The 27,086-nt window shown below is 47.9% G+C and overlaps 2 long non-coding RNA genes across 2 annotated transcripts in view; both read left to right on the forward strand.

Moving 5' to 3' along the window:
• The window catches only part of LOC115290095, a 119,773-nt gene that overhangs the window by 8,376 nt on the left and 84,311 nt on the right, over positions 1–27,086 (forward strand). The gene's annotated exons all lie outside the window — the stretch shown is intronic.
• On the forward strand, positions 13,194–15,983 carry LOC115290097. The gene is made up of 2 exons (XR_003907961.1): positions 13,194–13,277; positions 15,702–15,983. It is a non-coding gene; the product is annotated as an uncharacterized LOC115290097 (long non-coding RNA).

A 27,086-nucleotide genomic window follows, 5' to 3' on the forward strand; every position in this document is an offset into this window, starting at 1 on the left:
GTCTTTTGACTCAGCTTTTTAAGGGAGAAGGATTAACCCATATTCAGCCATGATCAAAGTGCTGCACACAGTAGGTGTTCAATAGCGTTAACTGTTGTTATTGGAATTGCTGACCAGAGACATCTTCCTCTGGACCCCAGATCTCCACCCAGCAGTGGTCCATCCACTCCGACTCGGGCATCGGGGAGTCCCATCATCCTGCCTCCATGTTTCATTTCCTCCAGGCCCCGGGCAGCATGAGCTGTATTGCCTAGAGCTTGGGGAGGCTGAATCCTTCATTCATCCACTCAGTATTCATCAAGTGTGCAGCGAGACCTACGGAGACAGGGGATGAGCCAATGTGGTTGTCAGATGGTCTGCTGGTGGGAGACCCAGGTGGTGCAGGCCAGGGGCCTCTCCTGTGGGGAGGGGGGGTTTCTGAGGGTCCCTCAGTGGGTCCCTCCATGTGAGAGAAGATCTGAAAGGACTCGGTTTGTGCATTTGTGTGTTGCTTGGTTTTCTCTTTACAGATAGGGCAGCTAGGGTAGCTCCCTGGCTCCCCCTGGCTAGCTGTGTGACCACGGGCCAGTCACTGAGCCTCTCTGATGGTCTGTACAGTGTGGTGAGGTGACCCACCATGGCGAGGGCTCAACAAGCCAACTTGGAGCCATCATCACTGCCAAGACACTCCTCACTGTCCATCAGGAGCTCTCCGGGGTCACAGGGCCCTGCCCGCTGCAGGAGTCCCTCTACGCAAGCCCCAAGAGGGGCCATTTGATCTATACTTAAACCCCTTCCTTCCTTCCAGAGACAGTCCAGCCAATCACTGCAAAGCACTGAGTGAGAAGATATTCCATAAATAATCCAGAGCTTATTTCTTAGCACTTCCGCCCTTTGGACCTAACTCTGCCCCCCTGAAGCCATTCAGTCATATCCGTGGTCATAATTAAGGTCCTAATTCAGCACATTCATTACCATTCACTGAGCACTGACTCTGTTGCAGAAACTGCTGAATAATAACACGAGCCCCAGTGTCTTCCACGATGAGCCCTTCCAGCTGCGTGGCCGTGACCGCTGCATTCAGGCACTTCCTCCTTTCCACGGCTCCTGAATGTGCGTGCTGAGGTGTTCGGCAACCTCGACCCCGTGCTGCCCTTCTGGTCATGGGCGTCAGTTTTTGGCACCCTGCCCTCTCAGGAGCACAATGGCCGCCCTTGTGCTGGATGCTGGCTGAGGTCTGGGGCCAACCCGTCCAGCGGCCCCCACACTGCACTTGTCGTTGGCTCCCGTCCCTGCCTCTCTGGGTGAGGCGAACCACATCTCCCTCGTTTTGCATTTGGGGACTGACTTTTTGGTTGGTTTTTAAATTTGTTTTTTAGTCCAGGTAGAACTTTACATTAACCTTGGTCGAATCTTCTAGATTTGACCCATATGTTCTCTAACATAAAAATGTGAAGCTTTACATCATCTGCAAGTTAGAGAGGTATTTCTTTTGCGTCTTCCCCGGAAGACTTTGGATCTGTGTAGACCCAGAGTGGAGAATGGTGGCACTCCACTAGCAATTGTCTTCAAGGTTGCTGGCATCTACTATTCTGGGCCACCTCAAGGGCAGCTCACCTTGCTACCCAGGTTTCACGGATGCCAATGAAAGGATGGTGAACCATGTCATATAATCAAATATGTGATGTTTCCCCGTTGACAAATGGGGCAGGTACTGATAATCAGACACTCAGCCAGACTCCTCCCTGTGTGTGGCCTTACCTCTTTCTCTCTCATCCTCTCTTCCCCCATCCTCAAATCCTGGAAGGTTTTGCCAAGGATAGCTTAACCCTTGGGTCTGTCATTAGATACTAGCAGTAAGTCACCTTATACATCTAGAACATGTCACTGTTCCGTTGTTGGGGATTGTTGCTTTAGCTGGTTATACAGTCACCTCCTCAGGGTTTGTGGGTTGGATGCATTAGATTTGTGTCAGATATGCCTTTCAGATAGGCCACTGAGCCCAGCCTGACAGATGGGTGGCTGTCTCTCTGTGTGGCGGTCCTTTTGAAGTCCCCACAAGTGCCTGCCTGCTCTGTGGAGGGGAGAGGAGAGACGCAGAGTGAGTACAGACTGCCACCCAGCAGCACAAGAGGTGACTGCAGACCAGAATGTTCCTGGTGAGAAAGTGAGCCACCCAGTCACTGTCTCACCTTCCCAAAGCGGGTATCACCTGCTCTGTGTTCACCGGCGGAGTCTGTCCCCAGGACCACTTGGACAGAACGGGAACAATCTGTCGAGAGGGGCCAGATTACACTGTCTTTAGGAAGTGCTGCACCCTCTCAGCTCAACCCCCCCCCCTTCCCCTTGCCCTCTGGTTGCCAAAATTATTGGAATCTTCCAACTCTAATTTCTACCACTCTTTGTGAACATGACTACCTGGGGGCAAGAGACTGACTTCTTATTCAAATAGAAATCGTTCTCCAAGTTTCAGGAAAGAGAGAGTTCCGGAACTTTCTGAGCAAACGGATTCCAAAGATCATTACAGTGACTCGGTGCTCTGCTGCTAGAAAAGGAAATCATCCTGGTTCTCAAGGTGGAGGTTTAAATTTATATCTTGTGCAGGACTTAGGGGAGATTAACCACGAGGCTTAAACTGTATGTAGTAAATCAATTCCATTTTGAAAGGGCCTCCTGGCCGCAGCAGGGGATGGAGAAACTAATATTTATGGAGTGTCTTCCGCTGGCTCCGTGTGTGCTGGCTGCTTTGTTTCCATTAACTTGTCCAACCCCCGTATCCATCCCGGGAGGGCGCGACCATGTTGCAGACAGGCAGACTGGAGTTCTGAGGGCTTCAGGCTGCCCAGCTCAAGGCAGAGCCAGAATTCCCGCCAGCCTCACCCCAAACACCACGAACCTCCCAACAGGCTAGATATCAGGCTTTGTGCGGGATTCTATTTCCCAGGACCACACCCAGATTAAAGCCTTTATGGATCATTCAAATAAATCATTCCCCAAATGGAGGACAACTTTTCTTTGTAACCTGAGCAGCTCTTCCACAACCTTAAGGAAGCTTGCTGGCATGTCCGTGGTCAGTGGTGGGGAACACTCTCATGCCAGGAGCACCTTGAGAAACTCACCTGGCAAAGGGCCCTCCTCGAAGGTGGCACTGACCTTCAGCTGGTGCTTTTCAGCATCTTTGGAGATAGGCATGTGGATGTCTCTCTTAATCTGCAGAAGTGACTAGGGAATAGAGTTTCCATCTTCATTAACGTTTGGAATAAGGGTCAAAAGTGAAAGTACATAAGAAGGGGTCCGGTGAAAAGCACCCTCCCCACCCTCCCCTACGCAGTCCCCTCTCCTCTAAAACCCTTCCCTTCCTTGTTTACCTGTCCGGAGTTTCTTTATGCAAATACAAGCAAGTAGCTGAATGAATCTTTTCCTTTTCTTTCCTACTTTCCACAAAAACTATCACAATCGTTTTTAGTGTTAAACCACATTTGTGTCCTCAAGAATTCTGGGCTATGTGTTCCCTGCATCAGGGCTGCTGAATTTCAGTGGCAGTGGGGTGGCCCCGCTTCCCTGTCTCAGGTGTCCTGTGGGTGAGGCAGGTGCTAGTCCAGGCATTCGAGGGACAGACGGGCGCACAGGGAAGGCATGGTGTTTCAGCTCCTGTCCCCAGCAAAGCCCCAGGGGGCCAGAGCGGTGAGGGCCTTCGCGGGGGCCCAGTGGTTCTGAAATGCGCTCTGATGACCTGGGGTCCATTCCTTGGGATGGTGATCTGGCAACGAGCCGAGGGCCAAACAAGGTGAGCAGTGACCTGTCCGCCCTGTGTTTCATGAGGGTTTCGGGCCCCCACGGTCAGCTTGACACCAAACTGTATTTACAAAAGACACAGAGGAGGTGATGGAGATTGAGAGGTGAAGAACATGTAATCTCAGGCTTCTTGTAAACACCCCCCACCCTACGTCCCGTGAAAGTGTGTGGTCTCACTGTGGCATGAGGCACCCAAGTGGCTATGGCTGACGTTTCACAGCGCCTTCTCTGGGCCAGCTGCTATTCCGAGCATCACAGAGTGACCCTCAGTGATGATCGCCATTGTTCAGGGAGAAAGCTGGGCCTGTGGTCACTTCGCTAACAAGTGAGGGAGTCAGAGTGCAGGCCAGCCAGCCAGCCGCCCAGCCACCGCTGGATTCTCCCGGCAGCTCCAGGAGGCTTCCCGGATTTGACTCTCAGAGCACCTCCAGGGCTGAAAGAAGACAGCACAGAGCCCAGGGCCGTTGGACATCCTCACTGGAGGCGAGACGGCGTCGGCCTCTGTCTGGGTGGCCCTGCTGCTTTCGGGGGACTGGCTGGCCGCTAGTCTCCTCAAGAGCACTTTCACCCGCAGCAGTATTTTGAATTGTATGGAATTCCACACTTTTAACAACCTTTAACTTCACTCTGAACATAGACCTTGACACTAACAGAAAAGAAAGCACAGGGGTTCATAAGGAGGCAATTTATTTTCAGGGGTGAGAGTCTGGAGGGAAACACTGGCAGGAGAAATAACAGAGAATGTGAGCAGAGGTCCAGACTCTTGTGAGTCATCGTTCAAGGCCTCCGTGTGTGTCATGGGCTGAATTGTGTCTCCCCAAAATTCACGTGTTGAGGCCCTACCCCTCGAGTAACTCAGAATGAGACCTTTTTTGGAAATGGTGTCATTGTAGACATAATTAAAGATGAGGTCATAGTGGAGGAGGGGGGCCCCTTTTCCAGCGTGGGTGGTGTCCTTACAAGACGGGGACATTTGGAGGCAGACATGCACACAGGGAGGATGTCAGGTAGAGAATGCGAGGATGCTGTGATAAACCAGGGAAGGTGGGAGGGAGGCTGGGGTCCCATTCTCTCCCGAGGCAGCGGTGGCGCATTCAGCGGGGGCGTGGCCTTGCCGCACCTCGGCCTCAGGCTTCTTCCCTGCAGAACTACTAAATGATACATTTCTGTGGCTGAGCCCCCAGTATATTGTACTTTGTTACAACAACTCGAAGAAACAAAACCAGTGCCCATCCTTGCAGAAGCCGAAGGAAGCGGAAGCTGCTGCTCGGAGCAGCTCAGCCTTTACTCAGGCAGTCCTGCTTTATTTAAACAATGAAGATGTTCTCACTTTGTTAACTTTTCCCGAACTGCAGAAACGCGGAGATCCGAAAGCAGAATTTGGTCTTGACGCGAGCTTTTGAAAAAGAGGGTGGGGTGGGGGGGTAGGAAGAGAAAGAGCCACTTCGTCTTTACAGGGGATGGGATCCATGCTCTGGGGGCCGTACGATGTGTCCCCAGCCAGGGCAGGCTTCCGAGCCACGGACTCCACGGGAGCCCAGCTGGGGCTCACCTCACTCCGAGGACCTCCACCCCCCCATCCCCCGCCATCGGCACTTTCACCCGCTGCCTGTTGCCCAGACCTTTCCCTTCACCGGTGTTCACACGCATGCCTCCAATGGCAACTCACAGAGCAAGCAGGGAGGCTCCCGAGGGCCGGGAAGTCACACTTTCTGTGGGGACTTTTCGCCGTGTTTCCTAGTTATTGAACAAGGGTGACTGTGAACCTAACACAAACATGGCTTTGACAAGCAGTTCAGAAAAACAGGAACTGCCAATTCATGAGAACTTAAAGAAAAAAATAGTTTAAAGAACTGAGAAATTGCCACATTATAGTGAAAGAATGTCAGGTTTTGGAAATGACAAAAACGAGCAATTTTCACCTCGAAAACCTGGTGGAGTCAGTTACACAAGACATAACCACACACAAACACGAGCATTTCTTATAAGAGCATTTACAGTCAAGAGTATTTCATGGAAAGTTATTTTAGTAGCAAGGGTTGCCTTCAGCAATGCGTATTCGTCAAGAGAGTGAAACCCTGACTTCAAAGCCAGCAGGCAGAGCCTGAGCGCACTCACGGGGTGCACCCAGACGGGGACTGGGCCCCGCCACAGGGCCTCGAGGCAGCTGGGGGTGTTGGGTCTCTGCTCACACATGTGCTGGCTGGGATGCCCTTATGACCCGGCAGGGCACACCCCCACTGCTGCGGCCCCTGGGTCGCTATAGTTTGCTACAAGCACCAGCTTGAAAATTGTTTAATAGTTCTTTTATTGTAAAATTGAGGGCATTATTTGCTGCGAGGAAACTAGCATGCAAACTTGACCGTCGGATGTAAACAGCTTGTGACCTTAAGATAGTGTTTGAAGAAAATGTAAATGCACCAGGTGGAGAGTGTCCAAAGGGTGGAGGTGCTGTGTGACTGCCCCGGGCAGAGGGAGGGCTCGGCTGGGACCCCGGTTGGCCGTGCTGGTCAGACGCCAGGACGCCAGGTGCGGGACGTTAGAACAAGGGACTAGGATGAGGGTACTCGCCCACCTGTCTCTCCGCAGAGCTATCTGCTGTTACCATTCAGGCTTGTTTTCTTCCAGGGTTGCTGGGCAATCCATTACGTAATTAAATCTTCTCCAAACTGTAGAGTAGAACAGTTCACATGGCATTCTTTGCCCCATTTTTGTGGTCACCTTACTGTGTAGCTACATAGAATTGGTATTTCTTCAGAAGGCTCTGCGTCGGGCGGTGGGTTTTAAATTTGCTGTCCCTGGCGCGTCTGGCTGGCTCAGTGGGGGGAGCTTGCAACTCTTGATCCCAGGGTGGTAAGTTCGAGCCTCACGTTGGATGTAGAGAGGACTTAAAAATAAAATCTTTAGGGGCACCTGGGTGACCCAGTCGGTCAGGCATATGACATCGGCTCAGGTCATGATCTTGCAGTTTGTGAGTTCAAGCCCGGAGTTGGGATCTGGGCTGACAGCTCAGAGCCTGGAGCCTGCTTTGGATTCTGTGTCTCCTTCTCTCTGTGTCCCTCCCCACTCCCATGCTCTGTCTTTCTCTCCCTCTGTCTCTCTCTGAAACAAATAAACATTTTTAAAAAATCTAAAAAATAAAATAAAGTCTTTAAAAAATGTTGCCCTCCCTGCTGAAGAATTTTAGGACATAAATCCAACAAAATAGTAATGATGCCCTGAAAGAAAATGGAAAGGATTAAACTCAGCCTCCAGAAATACTGATTTTAAAAACAAACATATAAATTGGGGCACCTGGGTGGCTCACATGGTTAAGGGGCTGACGTTTCTGCTCAGGTCACAATCTCGTGGCACATGAGACGAACCCGCATCAGGCTCTGCAGTGACAGCACGGAGCGTGTTTGGGATTCTCTCTGTCCTTCCCTCTCCGCCCCTCCCTTGCTAAATCTAAATCAATCAATCAATAGACACTTTTGAAAAAAGATAAAAAACACAAATATGTAAATTAGCAGATTGTTCTGGGGGCAGCTGGTTTAAAGAAAGGCTGTGGGTGCACCTGGGTGGCGCAGATGGTTAAGTGCCAGACTTCAGCTCAGGTCACAATCTCACAGTTTGTGAGTTCGAGCCCCATGTTGGGCTCTATGCTGACAGCTCAGAACCTGGAGCCTGCCTCGGGTTCTGTATCTGCCTCTCTGCTCTTCCCCCACTCACACTCTGTCTCCGTCTCTCCTTGTCTGTCTCTCTCTCTCTTAAAAATAAATAAACACTAAAAAAGAAGAAGGGCTTGGGCCACTCATTAGTCTTTTATAACTTGCTTGCTCATATTTCTTGTTTTTTTTTTTTAACGTCAGGGGAGAAGACCCTCTGTGTGGCCAAGAGAACACAGTGGGCATTTAGGTGCTTCCCCATTAGAGCTCCCAGGAGACCTGCCACGGGCTCCCTTGTGGTCAGTGCAGGCCGGTCCTCACACTGGACAGAGTCCCAGACTCCATGGCAGCCATGATGTTCTCACTGTCCCTAGCTTTTTTTTTTTTAAATTTCAATCTTTTAAATTAAAAAAAATTAGTTTATACATTTCCTTCAGCCTGTTCATATTCTTTGCCTCCTCTTCCTCCCTTTCTCCCTTCCTTTCTTACTTCCTTCTTTTTCTTTCCTTTTTGGTTGTTGTTCTTTTTTTTTTTTTACATTTATTTGTTTTAGAGAGAGAGAGAGTGCAAGTAGGGAAGGGACAGAGAGAGAGGAAGACAGGCTCCAAAGCAAGCTCTGTGCTGACCGTGGGCTTGAACTCACAAACTGGGATCATGACCTGAGCTGAAGTCAGATGCTTAACCAGCTGAGCCACCCAGGCGCCCTGGTTGTCATTCTAGAAGAGCTCTTCTCATGTTCTGGGTCTTAAACCTTTGATATATATGCGGCGAATTATTTCTCCCAGTCCATTGTTTGACCTTTTACTTTGTTTACTGTGTCTTTTATTTTACAGAAATATTTAGTTTTTATGTAATCCGAGCTGTTATTATTTTCTGGACACCCAGGTTTTGGCTTGCTTAGAAAGTCTACTCCCACCCCTAGGTTACAAAACTATTCTCACATACTTTTTTTTCTTGTTGTAATTTATAATTTTATTTTTCTGGTTTAAAATACCAAGTTCATGGGGTTTTACTTTCCTTTACATTTTGAAGAGGTATCCAGTCTTTCTTTAAATGGATAGCAGTTTTTCTTAGCACCCTTTATTAAGCAGCTTACTTTTTCCTGCTGAAAATATTTTAAAGGATTTCTTTTAAGTTTATTTATTTTTGAAAGAGAGAGAGGGAGGGAGAGAGAGAGAACGTACATGTGGGGGAGGGGCAGAGAAAGAGGGAGAGAGAGAAGCAGGCTAAGTGCTGTCAGAGCAGAGCCCAACCCAGGGCCTGATCTCACGAACCATGGAGCTGAAATCAAGAATCAGATTCTTAACCAGCACCCAAGCACTCCCCACTGCTGAAGATATTTCAAGTTTGTGGGTTTAGTATTGGCAGATGCAGGTGGGGGACAGGAGGCAGTTTGGCTTGGAATGTGGAAGTCAGTGCGTTGGCACAATGCCTCTGTCTGGACTTGGGGCTGAGGGATGAACGACAGTGTAGAGCTTTCAGAGACTAGGAGATAGAAACGGGAAGGGGTCAGGGTTGTAACCGGGGCCAGCGGACCATGAACATGGTGGAAGGAAGGTAGAGCTGCAGCAGGGGGGCTGTGAGTGGAAAGCCAAGAAGTAGCTTGGAAAAAATGGCCCCAGCTGGCATTCAGCTCAGGGAAAGGCAGACGCTCATGCCGGATGCAGGCCAGGCTGGGCCAGGCCCCGGGAAGACTTGAAGGCAGAGCGAGAATCGGGTTCAGATATTTCCATACTGAAAAATTTTATGTGAAGTGTGCAAAGGAGGCGTGCGATCCAGGTAGAAGAGAAGCTGAGTTTTCCGGGGACGAGGAAAATACCCTGAAGAGTAAGGTGGACATGGTCTATGAGAAGGAACCCGACCCACCAAAGCACAAAGGTCGAGTCAAACCAGATGATTTAGTGGAGCTCGAGTCTGCTAACACCTTCCAAGGGGAGAAATCTAGATAGAGCTCCCAGAGAGCCAGGCTCAAGCCCCCTTTTCAAAGAAGTATTCGAGGATGCTGTGCTATGAAGTCCTTGGTGGGGGGAGACCATTCAGTCCCCAGAACTGTCCCATCTGAGTCCAGCTGAACCAGCCTCATGAGCTGATGATCTGTGCAATTGGCCAGGGCTCTGTGCTCAGAATGCCCACACCTGGATTAATGTTCTGCCATTGCCACCTTGAAATTCTCAACAGTTTCCGGACTAGGGGCCCCACACGTTCTGCATCTGGGCCTGGATGTAGGCCATGGGTCCCTGCACTGGACCTGGGATTCCAGATGTTGCTTACGATCCTCCAGCACCAAGTTCCAGGGAGCTCTGCCGGAAGGCAGAGGCAGCATGAGATGAAATGTAGTTGCCTTTCGTGACTTGGACTCTTCACTACGGTTTATGTAATAACAGATCCTGGTTTATGAAATGTGCCTTAAAAGTAACATACAGAAATGCAGGGGTGGGGATGGAATTTGCAGTGAAATTCTGTCCCCATTAAAGAACCTCCAGGCACAAGACTTGCTGGCCGTGTTCTCTGTACTACGTGAAACCCACAGAGAAAGAAGGCTGCCAGCAGGAGGCCTAAGTGCTCTACTGAGCATCTGGGTGCTCAAACGTGCACGTATCCTATGGGTTCCCAGAGCTAAAAGTCAGGGGCCTTGAGTTGTAGGAGATCTCTGTGTCCTCATCGAAGACATGCTCCGTGGTGGAGGCTGTTGGACAACCTTTCCGGTTTATCTGCCAATCCCTAGGGATTCCTGCAGACCAAAGGGATCTCCTGTCCTGCTCCTCCCTAGGCAGGAACATCTCTGGAAGAGCACCAGTCAGGGGGGGACCCATTTCTACCACTCCTGTGCGTTAGACCCGGGTACCCACCTCCCCACTTAGAGAGAACCTCACTCTCCAGTTATAGAGAAAGCACCACAGGATGTGATGCCAACCCACCATCCCACAGAAATTGTAAACACACAGTTTTCTGGTGAGTTCTCCTTCTCAGGTCAGGTTCCAAACAAGGAGAGGGTGCTGAGAACAGGGCCTGCAGCAGGGTTCTCGGACTCTGGTAGCTCACCCAACACCTCAGCTTGTGAAATTGGACATCCAGGGCATCCAGTGACAGTTGCCCCCTAGGAAGCAGAAGCTTCAATAAAACTTCCTCTCTGCTGTTTCTATGCTTAGGCTGCTTGTGGGTCAGTGACTGATATGGAAGGGAAGGGGTACCAGTGAGTGGTATAGAACATACTAGATGAGATTCCCCAAGGGAATCCACATGCAGCTACAGAATGAGAAACTCCAGGTTGGTTCAAGAGAAATTCTTTTAATTATTATTATTGCAGGACTTCTCAGAGCTTTTGGCATGCTTTGTAAATATCTGCAATGTGCTTTGTAAATATCTGAAATGGCATAACCTAGACAGTATATGCTAAATAAAGATGGTGATGGAACCTTCCCCTTTTTATCTTGGAGAATTATTTAAGACCTGTGTTCCAAAGACAAAACATACCAATGTTATGGAAATTTAGAAGGAATATGTTAGTACGGGATAAATGAGAGTGACATTTGGATTGAAAATTTTTTTTTAAAAATCAGGAAAGATCCCCAGATCTTCCCAGAGGGGAAGACTGGCACGGCAAAGAATAGTGGCCTGTGGCAGATCTAGCGCTGGCTGGCCAGGGCAGGCTTGGGGGGAAGAGGAGACTGGGGCAGTTTGTTAGAACCTCAATTGCCAGACCACAGTGGTGCGCCTTTCACCTGCAGGCAGTGTGCATTTGTGTGTGTGTGTATGTGTGTGTGTGTGTGTGTGTGTGTGTGTGTGTGTGTACAGTGCTTAACGGTTTTGAGCAAAGGATAGGATGATGAATACACAGCTTCAGAAAAATGACTTGGTGGGAAGAACTGAAGACATCTTGGAGACTCCTAGCCCTCGTGGAAGGCAGCCTCAGTACGGAAGCTAGGTATGGCCTGGAGGCAGCAGACCCAGGTGGCAGGGCCACAGATGGACACACGGATCAAGATAGATGTGGCAGCATGGATGACTGGCTGTGAGTTTTGAAACTCCAGGCCGCCCATGTCACACTGACATTTCAAAAGTTCAGACCAGATGGTAACACCTGGGGCAGCACAGATGGGTCCGGAGAACGACTGTAGCCATGCGAGCGGAGGGCGTGGGGTGCAAATCGGTTCTCCCGCCCCAGCATTAAGAATATTACAGAGGGGAGGTGCACCTGGGTGGCTCAATCATCCGGGTGTCCAACTCCCAACTTTGGCTCAGGTCACGATCTCACAGTTGGTGGGTCTGAACCCTGCATTGGGCACTGCGCTACAGTGCAGAGCCTGCTTGGGATTCTCTCTCTTCCTCTCTCTCTGCGCCCCGCCCCGGCGCTCCCTGTCTCTCTCAAAATAAATAAATATACTTTAAAGAAAAAATAAGAATATTACAGAGGGGTTGTCCCTCTTTCCCTCAAGTGTGTATTGGCCGAGCAGACACCAACAGCACATGGGAACACCGGTGTGCCAGGAGCACACTGCGGGGGCCCCCCTTCGAAAGAAGCTGTCCATGTGAAAAAGGAGTAGCAGCTGGGAGAAGTAAGAGGCAAGAGCTATGATGGACAGCTTACTGTGGCTGGTCTGTAACCACAACCCTGGAGAGACAAGACAGCGTTAAGTAATGTGCATTTGGTAAGACTTCGTCCAACTGGATCTGGCTCTCCTTGCTCTTTGGAGCCACCACAATCCACCACTCACCCAACTGCTTGTCCTGGAATCTCACAAATTTGCACATTGACCTTGTTAATAAAGGACTAAGTAGATAATTCAAACAAGGCCTGTGGTTTGGAAGTTACAGATTTTGGTGCTTAATGCTCATGCATAAGACAAAGCATTTGAAGAACGTTTCCTAGACTGAGGCTTGATGTTTGGATCAAATGCAGCAACTCTAGACAATCTCCGAAAGGAATTCAGCTGGGCTCTGTTGTCGGTATATTTCCCTCTTATGGCCTCATCCCACGCACGTAGGTATGTGTGACATTCATGTACGAACACGCATGAGCAACATGCATATGCAAACACTTGGTTCATGAAATGTTAATCCATCCTTAATCAAGGTATATAACCAGGACAGACTGATGGAAAGAACAGACATGATAGTCATCTTGCATTATAAAGAACACGAAAATATACTGAGGAATATTCCTGCATTGCATGAGGAAGTAATGAGTGGAGAAAAGCCACAGTTATTTTATTTTATTTAAAAAATTTTTATGTCTTTTATTTTATTTGTTTTTTGAAGAGAGGGAGACAGAGAGTGAGCGGGGGAGGGGCAGACAGAGAGGGAGACACAGAATCTGAGGCAGGCTCCAGGCTCTGAGCTTTCAGCACAGAGCCCGATGCAGGGCTCCAACCCACGGACTGTGAGATCATGACCTGAGCCGATGTCGGGCACTTAACCGACTGAGCCACCCAGGCGCCCCAACCACAGTTATTTTATTAAACACGAAGGTATTAATGAGGATGCAGCAAAGCATCAGAAAGGAATCCTGGTGGAAACAGCATCCAGCCATGAAGGAGAGAAGTCTAAGCAATGGGAGCATAAAGGAGGAAGGGAGAACACTGGAGAGGGGTTGGAGGGTGACTTGCGAAGGCGGCGTCTGGACCAGGCCTTGAGAGTGGATTTGAATGTGGCAGCGGTGGACACGGGAGGCTGTGCAGGCATAGGGTTCAGTGAGCGCAAAGGCACGGAGGTGGGCGTGTCCAGACAGGGGCGTGTCCGGGGTGGTGGGCGTGTCCTGGCGGTGGGAGTGTCCAAGAGATGGGCTTGAGCAGGAGTGTTGCTGCCTTTGGCTGAAGAATCAGTGCAGAAGTGGAGGTACGGGACACAGCAAGAAAAGTAGGTTGGTTCTGTTCTGGCTGCTGTGACACAAATACACAAATGAGTACAGACCCTCGGGGAAGAGCCTTTAGGACACATGCTTCTTTCACGGTTGACTTTCCCAAACCATGGCTGGAATTTTCCTTTGGGGGGATTACTCTCAGAGCCCATGTGGCAACCAGAGGGGTAAGAACCCTCATGGCCCCAGCTGGCTCACTTCACCTGACAGTTTCTAAAATCTCTCACACGGAATTTGTCACTCTATTAAGCATCCATAAAATGTACTTGAAGCCTGAAAACTTTTTCAAAAGAAGAGCTTGAAAATTCACCCTTTAAGCAGCAGAAACTCTGACTTCCAACCCACAGGGTTTGTTTGAATTCTCTCCGTAGTCATTTATTAACAATGTCAACATGCAAATATGTGCCATTCTAGAGCAGGCAGTTCTGGGAACTGTGGGTTTCACTGGTTCTAAGAAGCAAGAAATTCCCTAAGGGACCACCAGATCCATTTGGAATATTCTTTATTAATCACACACTTCAGCAGTAATATATCTCCAAATTACCAAACTGTGGTCTTTCCTTTTGTGATGGTGGGCATTCTATCATCAGAGACTCGTTACCGTGCTCAACCTGAATTTGATAGCTTCTCTCCAATTATTCCAAGCTAACTCTGGGTGTGTGTCTATCTGTGGGTCTGTCTGTGTTTCTATGTCATCCATGCTGAAGTCCAGGCTTTATACTCTTTTCGTTATTATTTAGGATTCCACTGGAAGGACATTTCTAAGTTTTGTGAAATCAGAGTTCACATGTTGACTGAGATTATGTGGGTTGAGGGTCATCTGAAAGCGTGCGTCCGGGGCTGCCTCGGTTGTGTCTGATGGCTCACGAGGTATAAACTTTGAACGCCTTGCAACTCTTCGTCACCAAGCAGAAAAACCAAAGTGATTTTCAGATCAAACTGGTTTGAAATGTCCCTGGGCGTCCATAACAAAATGCCACAGACTCCGTGGCTTAAATAGCAGAAATCATTTGCTCACACTCTTGGAGGCTGGAAATCCAAGATCAAGGTGCTGGCAGCTTTGGTTTCTTCTGAGGCCTCTCTCCTTGGCCTGTAGATGGCCGCCTTCTCCCTGTGTCTGCACATGGTCTTTCCCCTATGTGTGTGCTTGTCTTCTTTTTTAAAAAATATTTTTAAAGTTTACTTATTTTGAGAGAGAAAAAGAGCCATAAGCAGAGGAAGGACAGAGAGAGAGGAAGAGAGAAAATTCTGATGCAAGGCTTGAGCTCATGAACCATGAGATCATAACCTGAGCTGAAGTCAAGAGTCAGATGCCTAACTTCCCAAGCTAGTGGGACCACAGGGGCCCCTAGATTTCTGAGCACGACCCCCTGCTCCTGTGTTAAAGGGACACATGGGACACATCTCCTGCCTAATGTTTGACCTATTGGTCCCTCTGCTGGACACAGCTCTGGGACTCGGCTGGGCCCTTGACTGGTCTCAGCTCCCTGCACCGAGACCTGCTGATTCCCTGACATCACTTCATGGTCCCAGGCTTGCACGTGGCTCCCAGCGCTCCTAGGTCAGCACGGCGAAGGCCTCCTTCCAGCCCACCCCCCAGAGGGACTCTTCCTTACACCTTCCAAGTTCAAATTGTCCATAATCATCCTCCAAAGAGTTGGCTAGTTTTGCAGACACTTTTGGTCTGAATTGTGCCCTAGATTTGTGGGTTTTATTTTGCTTTGCAGTTGTTTATATTTGCTCCCACATGTTCTGTTCACGTAGGAATTGCCGAAGGTGAGGAGCAGGTGGAGACAAGATCTCTCTCTCTCTCTCTCTCTCTCAGACTTGTTCTTCTGTTTCATGTTTTTAAATATAATCCACTTGGCCCTTCCCTTAAGAGCATCGGTTCTTTTATCACTGGAGTCCCACACACCAGGGTTTGAATTTCTAGCCCACCGCTTACTGGTCAGGGGAGTAGGATAACTCAGTTGGCATCTCTAAATCTCAACATCCCCATCCATTAGATGGAGGTAAAAAATAACACCTTTTTCCAAGTCTGCTATTAATGTTAAATGTGAAACTGTTTTTTAAAATTTTTAAATGCTTATTTTTTTTTTTTTTGAGAGAGTGAGAGAGAGAGAGACAGAGCATGAGCAGGAGAGGGGCAGAGAGAAAGGGAGACAGAATCTGAAGCAGACTCCAGGCTCTGAGTTGTCAGCACAGAACCCGACATGGGGCTTGAACTTGCAAACCATGAGATCATGACCTGAACCAGGGATGTATGCTTAATAGACTGAGCGACCCAAGAGCCCCTAAATTTAAAACTCTTAATGCAGAGTTCGGTACTGAGTAGATGCATGGAAAATGTCAGCTACACGATTATTTTTACTTTTATTTTGTGCATGCCGTAGCATTTCACAAAACTATTATTCCTTTCCTAGACTCACCTCGGCGGTGCCACCTCATACAAAACCACTCTAACTCTTCACTCTACTCTGCGATGCCCCCTCCGATGACCAGATGCCAGACTGCCAGGCCACCTTCTCCAATGACTGGAAAAATCTGGTTTTCATTGAACCAGTCCATTTCAAGCTTCTGATCCCCATTCTACCCTTTGGTGCAGCACAGTTCAATCTATCTGTTCTCATGTTCCCCAAGACATTCCCAGGGTTGAAGTTCCTTTGACTGTTTCACATCTAATAAAGAAATCCCTTTGCTTTCTGGCCACTCTGCCCTGAATATTCTCAGCCACTCCCATTTTTCTAACTGTGGGTCTGAGAAAGAGACAGGATGCTTCTGGTGAGGTCTGAGCAGCCCAGAGCATAATGGGCCACCACCTCACGCCTTACTACACACCCTGGAGCCCTGTGCTCAGCTGGTGGCTACATCACACTTTTCTCAGTGTCACATTTGTCGTTAATGTAATCCCATAAGAGAATTTTTCCTCTTTAATTCCTGCTGCAAAGACAAGGCTCTTAGACTATAAACGTATAAAGTTAGCGTTTTTTGCATCTAAAAGTACACAACCTAATAAGACTGCCTTTATTAAATGCTGGTATAGAATATTTAAGCCATTATCCTATCCCATCAAAATCTTCTATATTCTGTTTGTAGGTCAATAAATGCACTTCTGGCAGAGAATGGTCATCAGTAGAACTGACAAACACGTGACTATACTGTTGTCAACTCCCTGAGACATGGTGGACGGGACAGGGTGGAGAATGGGGGCCTGGAGGGTGGCTGGAGGGAGGCAGCTCTCCACCTGACACCAGTTAGAATTCTGGGCTCAGTCAACCAACTGTGAAATGACTAAACTTGTTACTGAACATAGTTCTCCAGCATGGCCTCTCCCCACATTTCCTTGATTTACCAATCTCAAGCCCCTACAGCAAGAAAATGAGATCAGCTGCCTGGGACCTGGTCTTACTAAACTGGCTGGCTCTTGGGACACGCTACTTCTTCTTCTAAGGTCTGCTAACGCATTATTTTTGGCGTTCTAGAAGTTTGTCAATGGTAACCGTAAAGGTCAAAGCTCCTGGAGTTAACTTCTTGCCCTTTTGAGCCACCAGTTTAGCCCATGCCTGTGAATGCTGGAGCAGCTCCCCAGAGCTCATCTGCTGGCTGTGGGCCGACAGGTCACTGAGGTGGGAGGCAGGACCTCGCTTGCCTCATCGAGATACCCTTTTACCATCTCCACCCCCTCTTGGACCTCAGTTGCCTCAAATGCTATTTATGGTTCTTGGGATAGATGGTTAACATTTTGTGTGTCAATCTGGCTAGACCAAAGTACTCATAAATTTAGCCAAACCTTATTTTAGGTGTTTCTGTGAGGTTATTTCTAGATGAGATTAAAATGTAAATCTGTAGACATTGAGGAAGGCAGATTGCCTCCACAATGAGGGTGGGCCTCACCCAATCAGTTGAAGGCCCCAATAGGAAAAGACTGAAGTCCCTTGAAGAAGAGGGAATTCTACCAGCAGACGACCTTCAGACTCAAACTGCAGCTCTTTCCTGGGTCTCCAGGCTGTTGGCCCCCATGACATGACTCACTTCTTTAAAATACATCTTTCTCTCTCTTTTTTACCCCCCTTTCTCTCTCTATGCATATTCTATTGGTTCTATTTCTCTGGAGAAGTCTGATGACTGCAGTCCTCTGCCCAGGATGAGCATGATTTTGACTGACAAAATAGATAAAATAGAAGTGAAGAAGTTTTACTTTCTATCACGAGCCACGCTCTTCTGTTTCTCTGAAGCCCATTTTGATTTGTTCCTTCCTGAAAGGGCTCCACCAGGGTGCTGCTGAGTTCTGTTTAAAAACATGAAGTGAGCACCTACTATGTGCCGGGCACTGGCTCCCAACAGGCACTGGCTCCCCTGTGCACCATCTTTCCATATTTCAGGCGTGCCCATTCCATTTGAGCTAGGCTGGTCATGGGGCTGTGACCGTCTCCGTAAGTGCGCAGCTCTCCTTCCTGCTAAGGACCGTGGGCTATCGTAGAGGAGAATTAAACGTCGGAGAACCCCCAGCCCTCTTGACCAACCTTTCTCTAGGGACTCGGTCTACACGACCATGGATTTTGGAGTCATAGGAACACCTGATTTGGCGGAGCCTTCTCCTTTGGCCATCTGAACGCAGCAGACAGGGTAGTCACAAGCTAAGGGCCTGGGGTCAGAGAGCCCTTGGTCTCAATCTAAAATCGGCCGCTTGCTTGCTGTCCGATCTTGGGCAAACTTTAACCTCCCTGGGTCTCAGTTTCCTCATCTGTGAAGGGGATTTTGACAGTGCTCCCTTCATGGAGTAGTTGTGGGGATTAGGGGAGAAGAGGCAGCTAATGACTTGGCGAGTGCCAGGCGCACCCTCATGGGCCTTCTGAGCTGTGCTTTTCCTCTACTGGGAAGTCACTGGTGTTGTTCGTGGATACTCCCTCTCTCTTCTGCACACACAGGGCGGAATTGTAGTTGCCCAGTCTTTGTGAAGTCACACATGGCCATGGGCCTTGTTTTGGGAAAAGAAATGAGTGTTGGACATGTGGTGTGAGGAAGAAATACACTTTGCTAAGATATGGGAGGTGGAATTTGTTACTGCAGCACAGCCTAGCCTGTTCTGACCAACACACCCTTTAATTGCGAATGTCTAAAATCACGCCGCCAACACCATTCTTAAACCTGTAGGGTATATAGATAGCATTTGTCATATGAATGGACTTACATAAATATATAGAAATGTATAGAAATATATTTAAATTCCTGAAGAGTTATTTGAAGGAAATTTTTTCAATGCTCTGATTTAACTTCCTATTAAAAATAGGAATTTGGAGCAGATTGTGAAATTGCCTAATCTATTCATATTGGCTGTAGTTGGAAAATGGCCACAGCCAAGTTCCCAGTCCAAGGCTTGACCCTGAGCTGGATTCAAAACCCCCCAGAGTGCACTGAGAAGACAGCATTCACGGCATTCTCCTTACTGTGTTGGCGGAGGGAGGAGGGGTGTTGGTCTTGGTACAGAAGTCTCTCTAGTGGTCTGGCCTGCAGAGAATCCCTTTCCCTTTCTTACCCCTGGATGGAATCTGAGAATCTGACTCCTTTCCACTCTGCAAGGGAAGCTGGTGGTCTTTCTTCTCTTCCTTCTTTCCTTTGAAGCTTTGAGATCACACCCGGCAGAGCCCCTCGAAACTCCTATTGGCCACTTCTCTCCTCCTGCACCTGTGCTCCCTGAGGCAGCCTCGTGTCTTACTACCTCTCCCAGTGCACCTGTCTTCTGGTCCACTCTGCTTCACCTCCGTGTGTCCCTTCTCCTCCACCTAGTTTGGGGTCCTGCCCTTTGAGCCCCTCACCCTTTACTTAGGCAGCTGGCCAGTGAGGGTTCTTTGCTTTGTTCTAACCTTTATCTCTTCCTCACCCCAAAACCTACTGATGGTCACCCCTGACATCTTCAGAATCCACCTTCCTTGGAAGAGATGAGTAAGGAGATTTTATATAACTCAGCCTAAATGTTTAATGAGCCTGAGTGGCTCAGTTGGCTAAGCATCCGACTTCGGCTCAGGTCATGATCTAATGGTTTGTGAGTTTGAGCCCCATGTCAGGCTCTGTGCTGATAGCTCGGAGCCTGGAGCTTGTTTTGGATTCTGTGTCTCCCTCTCTCTCTGCCCCCCCAACCCTCCCACTCATGCTCTCTCTCTCTCTCTCTTTCTCTCAAAAAATAAACATTAAAAAATTTTAAGAAAAATATTTAAAAAATTTTTAATATTGTCAGCGATTAATGTTTTTCTGAAAATCATTGGTGTTAGATTCTGATATATCTTTCCTATCACAAAGAATGAAATTCCATCTATTTGATGGGGTTCAGTCTTTCTCTGCTGCATCAATAGCAGTAATGTCCAAAAGAATCAGTTATTTGCTAACTATACCTGAGCTGTTTGGTCCTTTTCAAACTTCTGCTACCAGATGACCCTGAGCAGATGGGTTAATGTGAGTCCCTGTGAAGGTATTTCCTACCTGGAGAGCAGGTTTTTGGGCAGGCTTTGGGGGAGAGCTGTTTGGATCTCAGACACTCTCAGAGAAGGTAGGTCCCAGGGCAGCCAGTGAAAGTTTATTCACGTCCCCTGGGAGCATCTCTGAGATTCGTAACTGTAAACCTTAGTAGTCACCATTTCATACAAGCCAATGTGAAGACCCACTGATGTTCCCACCAGGGACGCGGAGACCCTTCCCCCTTCCCTGCATCAGGGCGATCTCAAAGCTTCAAAGGAAAGAAGGAAGAGAAGAAAGACCACCAGCTTCCCTTGCAGAGTGGAAAGGAGTCAGATTCTCAGATTCCATCCAGGGGTAAGAAAGGGAAAGGGATTCTCTGCAGGCCAGACCACTAGAGAGACTTCTGTACCAAGACCAACACCCCTGCTCCCTGACGTCAGCTGATTTTATTGACAGAGCTGTTGGAGAACATGGTTTTGGTGTGTGGGAGCACGGAGATCCCTAACGCCACACCCCGGAACCAGCCAGAAGCGTCCACGCAGACCAGGAAGGGCTAGGCCACCATGAGCCTGGCAGGGAAAGGGCAACAGTTCTTGAGTCAGTGGCTTTCAGAAGCTGAGTCGAATATGTACATCTGGTCGTTTGTTCCCCCATCAAGTAATAGTACATAAGGGTCAAAAACAAGTGCCTAGAGTTCTGGCTTTTTTAGAACCTCGGGCAAAATACTGAATCTCTCTAAAGCCTTGATTTTATGACCTATAAATGGACACAGAACCCATCTCCTGGTTCTGCCCCTAATGCCTGGTGGGGATTTAGCTGCAACCACACGCTTCCTCAACCTGGCTTCACGTCCATGACCTTTGACGGAGGCACAGGGAGCCTCTGAGTTTGTTCAGAATCCCTCGCAAGGAAGTGTGGGCTTTGTCTTGCCTGATTTTTGATCGATCTTATAGGGAGGCATGAGAACACCACACTCAAGGCGCGTCTGCTTTAAAGCCGAGTGACAAATCACTTGAGGATTTCTTACCAGTCGGGGCTTTCCGAAAGGCGTTCTGTGCTTCGGTAGTTTTTGTCTTATAAAAGTTTCCCACCTGCAGCTTAGTTTATAATTATTTTAAGAGCTTTTTATAAATGAGCTAGATTTCTTTCGCACTCAGGATAATTTACAGAGTCACCAGGCACTCCACTGCAGCTGTGAGCTCTACCCGAACTCAGCAAGAGCACCTTGAAAGTGAAACCAAGCACCAGTGGAAGCAAGGAAGACCGTCTTTAAGGGAAGTAGAAACGACTGTCCCACAAATGGTTCCCGCTCGGTATTTGCTCACAGCCACCCCTGCCATCTTCCAGAAAAACACTCAAAATCGTTCACGGGGATGACATGAATTGCGTAAACGAAATGGTCATGATTTCAGCTTAGAAGAATTCTGCAGGTCTAAAAGTCATATTTAGGGTCTCCCTAAATAATTTATTGAACACAGGGTAAAAGGAAAGCATGCCTCTCTGGTACCCCCTGACCCTCCAGATTGTACTGTTTCCAGCTGGGAATTTTTTGAGTGGATGTTCCCTCCAGTCGCTGGAGGCAAAGTGTGATTGAATCACACAGAGCACAGACAAAAGTGACTGCACTTCTGAAATTCAAATATGTGAGTTGGGGGCCACCTGGGTGGCTCAGTCGGTTAAGCGTCCAACTTCAGCTCAGGTCATGATCTCACAGTTCCTGGGATCCATCGGGCTGTGTGCTGGCAGCTCAGAGCCTGGAGCCTGCTTCGGATTCTGTGTCTCCCTCTCCCTCTGACCCTCCCCGGTTCACTCTCTGTTTCTCTCTCTCTCTCTCTCCTTCCAAAATAAATAAACATTAAAAAAAATTTTTTAAATGCGAGTTGAATGTGAACCAGACATTTGTTATCCCCAACCCCATGAGATTCTCAAAGTGTGCAGGGTGAGCGGAACCGCTCTTGGTGGGGCCTATCCCTGCCTCTCTTGGACATCTGGGAGGAGTTAGAACACAAACACACACACACACACACACACACACACACACACACACACCAGCAGACTCCTGCCTTTAATGTGTATGCGTTCACTGCTCCATTATGTTCCAAGTTTGGTGTTAGCCTCGGGCTTTGCTCCTGACACCTCTACTAATTCATTACTTTATATTCGCAATTGCCCTTCTGAAAGGAGACTCTTCTGTCAGCAAGGCACCTGGGCATTTTCAAGTAAATAGGATGCAAATACTTAGCCAGCCTCGGGAGTACATTAGCTTCAGAAGGAAGAATGAATATGTAAGACTGCCTTGAGGGGTGGGGAGGCGCGTGGGCGAGGAAAATAATTTGCATAATGGTGTTTGCTGCCTGGTGAAACTGAAACCCCGGCTGTGTGGGTGGGGCCTTGTTTCCTAACGTCAGCGCTGTCGCCCACGGACGCCCCCACTGACACATGGCGCCCTCCAGCCGCCCACAGAGGCAGTGGGATGGCAAGGCAAAGCGGCTAGGGCACCGAGTGTGAAACCAGAGAAAACACCTGGACCTCCGTCCCTAGGCTCCCTGGTCTCAGTCTGGGAAGAAACACACACCCTCCTTTTCCCTGATGCTTGGTGGAACCTGTCTCAGTGGGTCTCATTTTGGGTGGCAAGGCAAGTCATTTTTAAAGAGTTGCTGCTGCTTCTTCTTCTTCTTCTTCTTCTTCTTTTTCTTCTTCCTCTTCTTCTTCTTTTCTTCTTCTTCTTCTTCTCCCTGAGTCTGTGTCTGAGTCAGCTTGAGTGTTCCAGAGTCTGATCCCTGAAGGTCTGTGTAGCTCCTGGCCCACTGTTAACTAGAGAATGGCTCAGAACCCCAAGGGTGTCCTAAAGAGGGCTCCATGGAAGAACAACTTTGACCACTTGCTTGATCCGTATCCCTGAAGCATTGCGAGGCATTTTGGTTAGTAGTCATTTGACAGTTATGCGACCTTATAGTTTTCTGTTGTGTTTGGCTAACTAATGTCTCTAAGTGGCAGGGTGAGTCAGGGTGCCAGGGATAATAGCAGAATGTTTGTGATACAGGAGTGATTTGTTGTAAGTAACCGATTTTCCACCGTAATATACATGTACTTCCCTAAAGAGTATAGGAATAGAAGCCTTTTGTAGCCATATTCCGTTTTGTTCTGTCTTCAGCCAGCAGTTGGCCTGCATCCCGGCTGGTAGGCTGTGGGGAAATGCTCTGGAGGGGTGGTCCCCACCCTGGAGGCCTTGGACCCCGTGATGTTCTCGGGGACTCTGAAGTCCACGTGCATGTCAGCCCTTACAAACAACTAAAGAGCTAATGGCTCTGGTATTATATGTTCTGTGATATAGGTACTCTTTTAATATAAATAATGCAAATTCTTTTATGTGTTGCGCTAAACTCATATTTTTTTTTTAAATCACCAGAGGGTAAAAATATACCTACTATCATAATATGTTGAGGGGGGTGGTAACTCAGGCTCAGAGCCGGACCATCACAGCTCTGAGATGGGCTTTGTCACTGAGCAGGAGGGCTGCAAGGAGGTGGTGATAACAACCAGGCAAGGTGATTTCTGGGCATTTTCAGTCATAAATGTCACTTGCTGTTCATTTGACTCCAGGATGAACACCATGGTGCTACTTTTCATTTTTCTGTAAGGAGTATAGCTTTTCCCACGAACTTCTTATTTAAAAGTATTTTTACGGAACACTGAAAAGAAGGTAATATACACACGTGTCATTCTGTCAGGCATTTGTGGGGTGTTTGCACTGAAACCTCATAGATGAGGCCAAAAGATAAGAGCAGGAGGGCTTTATTTAGTTAACTTAAACTTTTTAACGGGTCTGTGTTACTTCTCTTGTTACATTTTGGAAGAAGGAGGAAAAAACAGTCTTAAAACTAGAATTGGGCTATTACATGTGCTTATTTCCACAAACATTACCTGGATGATTATTATGTCCCAGATACCATGCCCCACCTAGGGCACAGTGCTCTTGTCCTTGGGAACTTCGCAGAAGATCAAATGTATGCCAGACTCTGGACCGGGTTCATCGTGGGATTGATCTCATTTTGTCCTCACACAATCCATGAGAGAGGTCCTCTTTTGATCCTTATTTTACAGACTGGGGAAATGAGGCAAAGAGAGGTTAAGTAATGTGTCCAAGGTTACACGGCAGGGTAGGTGGTAGGGCCTGGATTTGAAGCCAGATTGTTGGATCCCAGAGTGCATAGTCTTAACTACCATGTCACCAAACCACACTATGAACAAAGCACTCTGGGAGCACAGAGGGAGCACTCGGAGGGCTCTGTCTGCTGGCATCCCCAGCGTGTTCAAAGAGGAGTTGATGTTTTAGAAAACAGTGTAAAGCAGGGCCACATGTTCACACCTAACGACTTGGGCTTGGTTTAAAGGACGCTCGTTGATTTTAATCTTCTTAGATCTCATCCAGTGTTACAAGGTCAGCATTGGTGAGGCAGGCATCCCTGTCCCACATAGTAAGATGTCACTTCTCGTGCACTAATTCGGGGCATAAAGCGGGCAAAAATAGAACACTAAACAGACTGTTTCATCAAGATATTCTGCTTGGGGATTTCACTTATTGGCACTAGAAAGTTTCCCTTAAGTCATGAAAAACATGCATTTTGGAATGCTCTGACTTGGGCAACAATCACCCAGAAAATGTGGGGACAGGCTGTGGAGAAGCCGGGGGCCCCTCCTGCCCTTTGGCGGCATTTATAAGTTAGAAAGCAGATAGGAGAGAAGAATTTTATCCCTTGAGAACTAAGATTTGGGTGCCTACAGAGCCCAGCCCTGAGCTGGATCCTCTTGGGTAGTTCGATGCCTGAAAGGCAGGAAAAGGGTGGGCGTGGGGAGGAGTTCAAAGCAGCGGAGCCTTGGGGACAGCAACGTAGTCAGGGCTCCACGGAAAGGAGTGATGTGGTTGAACCTTGAAAGGCTGAGTAGACGGAGGGAGAAGGAGCATCAGAGGCCACTGAGCAAAGGCAGGGGCCGGCGCAGGTATGAGCCAGGAGAAGTTCAGGCTGTCCTCCTGGAAACTCAGGGAGATTTTTATGTCTGAGAATGGAGATCATGTGCATTCATTTTTGTCTCAATCTCTCTTCTTTCCTTCTTTCCTATCCCCATCCCATGCTATGTTACTGGTGTCATAATGGGCTAAATTGGGTCCCACTCCAAATTCCTGTGTTGAAGCCCTAACCCACCTTAGAACGTGACTGTATTTGGAGATGGGGGTCTTTAAAGAGGTCATTAAGTTAAAATGGGATCATTCAGGTGGATACCAATTCAATATGACCAGAGTCCTCATAAGAGGAGGAGATCAGGATATAAACACACTAGAAGAAAGTCCACATGAGGGCACAGCGAGAAGGCAGCCATCTACAAGCCAAAGAGAAAGGTCTTAGAAGAAGCTAGACTTGCCAACACTTTGCTCTCAGACTTCTAGACTCTAGAACTGTGAGAACATGCATTTCTGTTGTTTAAGCCACCCAGTGTGTGGTTCTGTGTAATGGAAACCTGAGCAAACTAATAGAAGTGCCCGGTACATTTTTGTTGAATAAAAGCAAGGATAGATGGATGGAAGGAAGAACATGTCTCATAGTAGGGCAAGAGCAAACCATAGAGGTCTTTCTCAACCTGGGCAGAGAATTTAAATTCCGTGTTGGAGGCAGTAGGGCACAGTGGAGGTCCTTGAGCAGGAATCAAGGCCAAGGTGACTGTAGGAAGACTGCTTTGGAAGACTCCAGAGCTCTGAGGCAGGCTTAGGAACTACAAGAAGGCTTAGCAAGGGGCTAGTGGATAGCTGATGGGCCCTGGTGAAATGAAGGGGGTTCCTGCCCTCCTTTTATGTTAGTAGTCTCTCCTGGAGGGGCAGAGCAGGACCTCTGGTAGACTAGAAAATTAGAACTCTACCCAGAGACCAACCCACAAGGACTCTGATCCAATTGGACAGAGACTTGCTCCCCTCACTTGGAGGATGAAAGTGAGCAAGCTGTTTTCTAAGGGATTCAGAATTCATACCTTCATTTTATCTGCAGGTAAAATTTTAGGGGGACACAGTGTGTTCCCAGTACCAGCCACAGGCTTTCACTCAGAAGTGTGACACCCCTGGGAAGCAAAGAATGGCTAAGTCGGGGTATCCTGGAGCAGAATCCATTCATAGACCAAAAAGACCATGAAGTGGGGAGTACATGGGCAGCAAAAGGGGCTGCCTTCGGCCCGATGGGCTCCCTGGTGTGACTCAGCCACGTGTTCAATGTCAGCAGCTTACTCTGCTTTGCGGCCACTACCATGGGGAGGCTGATGGGGATTGCTTCCTGGGTCCTGAGCTTAAGTGGATCTTGGTGTCACATTAAACTTCTGGTTCAACGTCATGGCCCTTTTAATTTGTACTCAGAGCTACAGTGATGAATGAATGAAAGATCAGGGCAGATCAGGTGTCAAATCTCAGCAGATTTGCCCTTATAATTAGAATTGTTTCTACAAAGCAAATCAAAGCTGATAGTATCAAGAACACTGTTAAAAGTACATTTTGATCAAAGTTGGATTCATATTTCTTGCTATTTCAAAGTTAGTCTCTGTGAACTTCTTTTAAAAGCCCTTGTGATCTTGGGTTATTCTGATTCTAAGTGAGAACTGAATAGTGGCAGGAAACCTTAAGCATTATTTACTATAATAGGAAAATTAAGAGCCTTTGTATCTTAAGCTCTTCAAGCATTATTTCATCTTCAAGCAAAGAATATTGGGAGCCCCAAAATGAAAATCCCTAGGGAAGAGGGAATTGGTGTTTTATTTTATTTTATTAATGTTTTTAATGTTTTTAAACTTATTTTTGAGAAAGAGAGACAGACAGAGGTCAGAGAGAGGGAGACACAGAATCTGAAGCAGGCTCCAGGTTCTGAACTGTCAGCACAGCGCCTGATGCGGGGCTCGAACCCACCAACTGTGAGATCATGACATGAGCCGTAGTCAGCTGCTACCCAACCCAGGTGCCCCGGGAACTGGTGTTTTATAAAATGGCTGGATAAAGAATAATTTTTGAAATCCAGAGGAATTCTCATAATTAAATCATGTAGTCCCTTGTCATTACTTAGTCTTCCCTGTTTCAGCAAACAGTTTAACTTGGCTGTTATTTTCTGTATGTTTTAACTTCCATTTCCATTTTTCCTATATAATCATACAATAAAAAGGAGTTTCAGAGGGACCCACCTGGGAAGCCTAGGCTGACATCTTTCAGAGTAGGATTTTTCATCAGATTAAGGCAGGCTGCCTTCCATTGGACTTCATTGAATCTTTTGGTGTAGGTGTCTGAATCTTTGGTTAAATAGGACAGACTATTGAATAATGCCAAGTAC

Source organism: Suricata suricatta, chromosome 4 (assembly GCF_006229205.1).
Source record: "Suricata suricatta isolate VVHF042 chromosome 4, meerkat_22Aug2017_6uvM2_HiC, whole genome shotgun sequence".
Lineage (NCBI taxonomy): Eukaryota > Metazoa > Chordata > Mammalia > Carnivora > Herpestidae > Suricata > Suricata suricatta.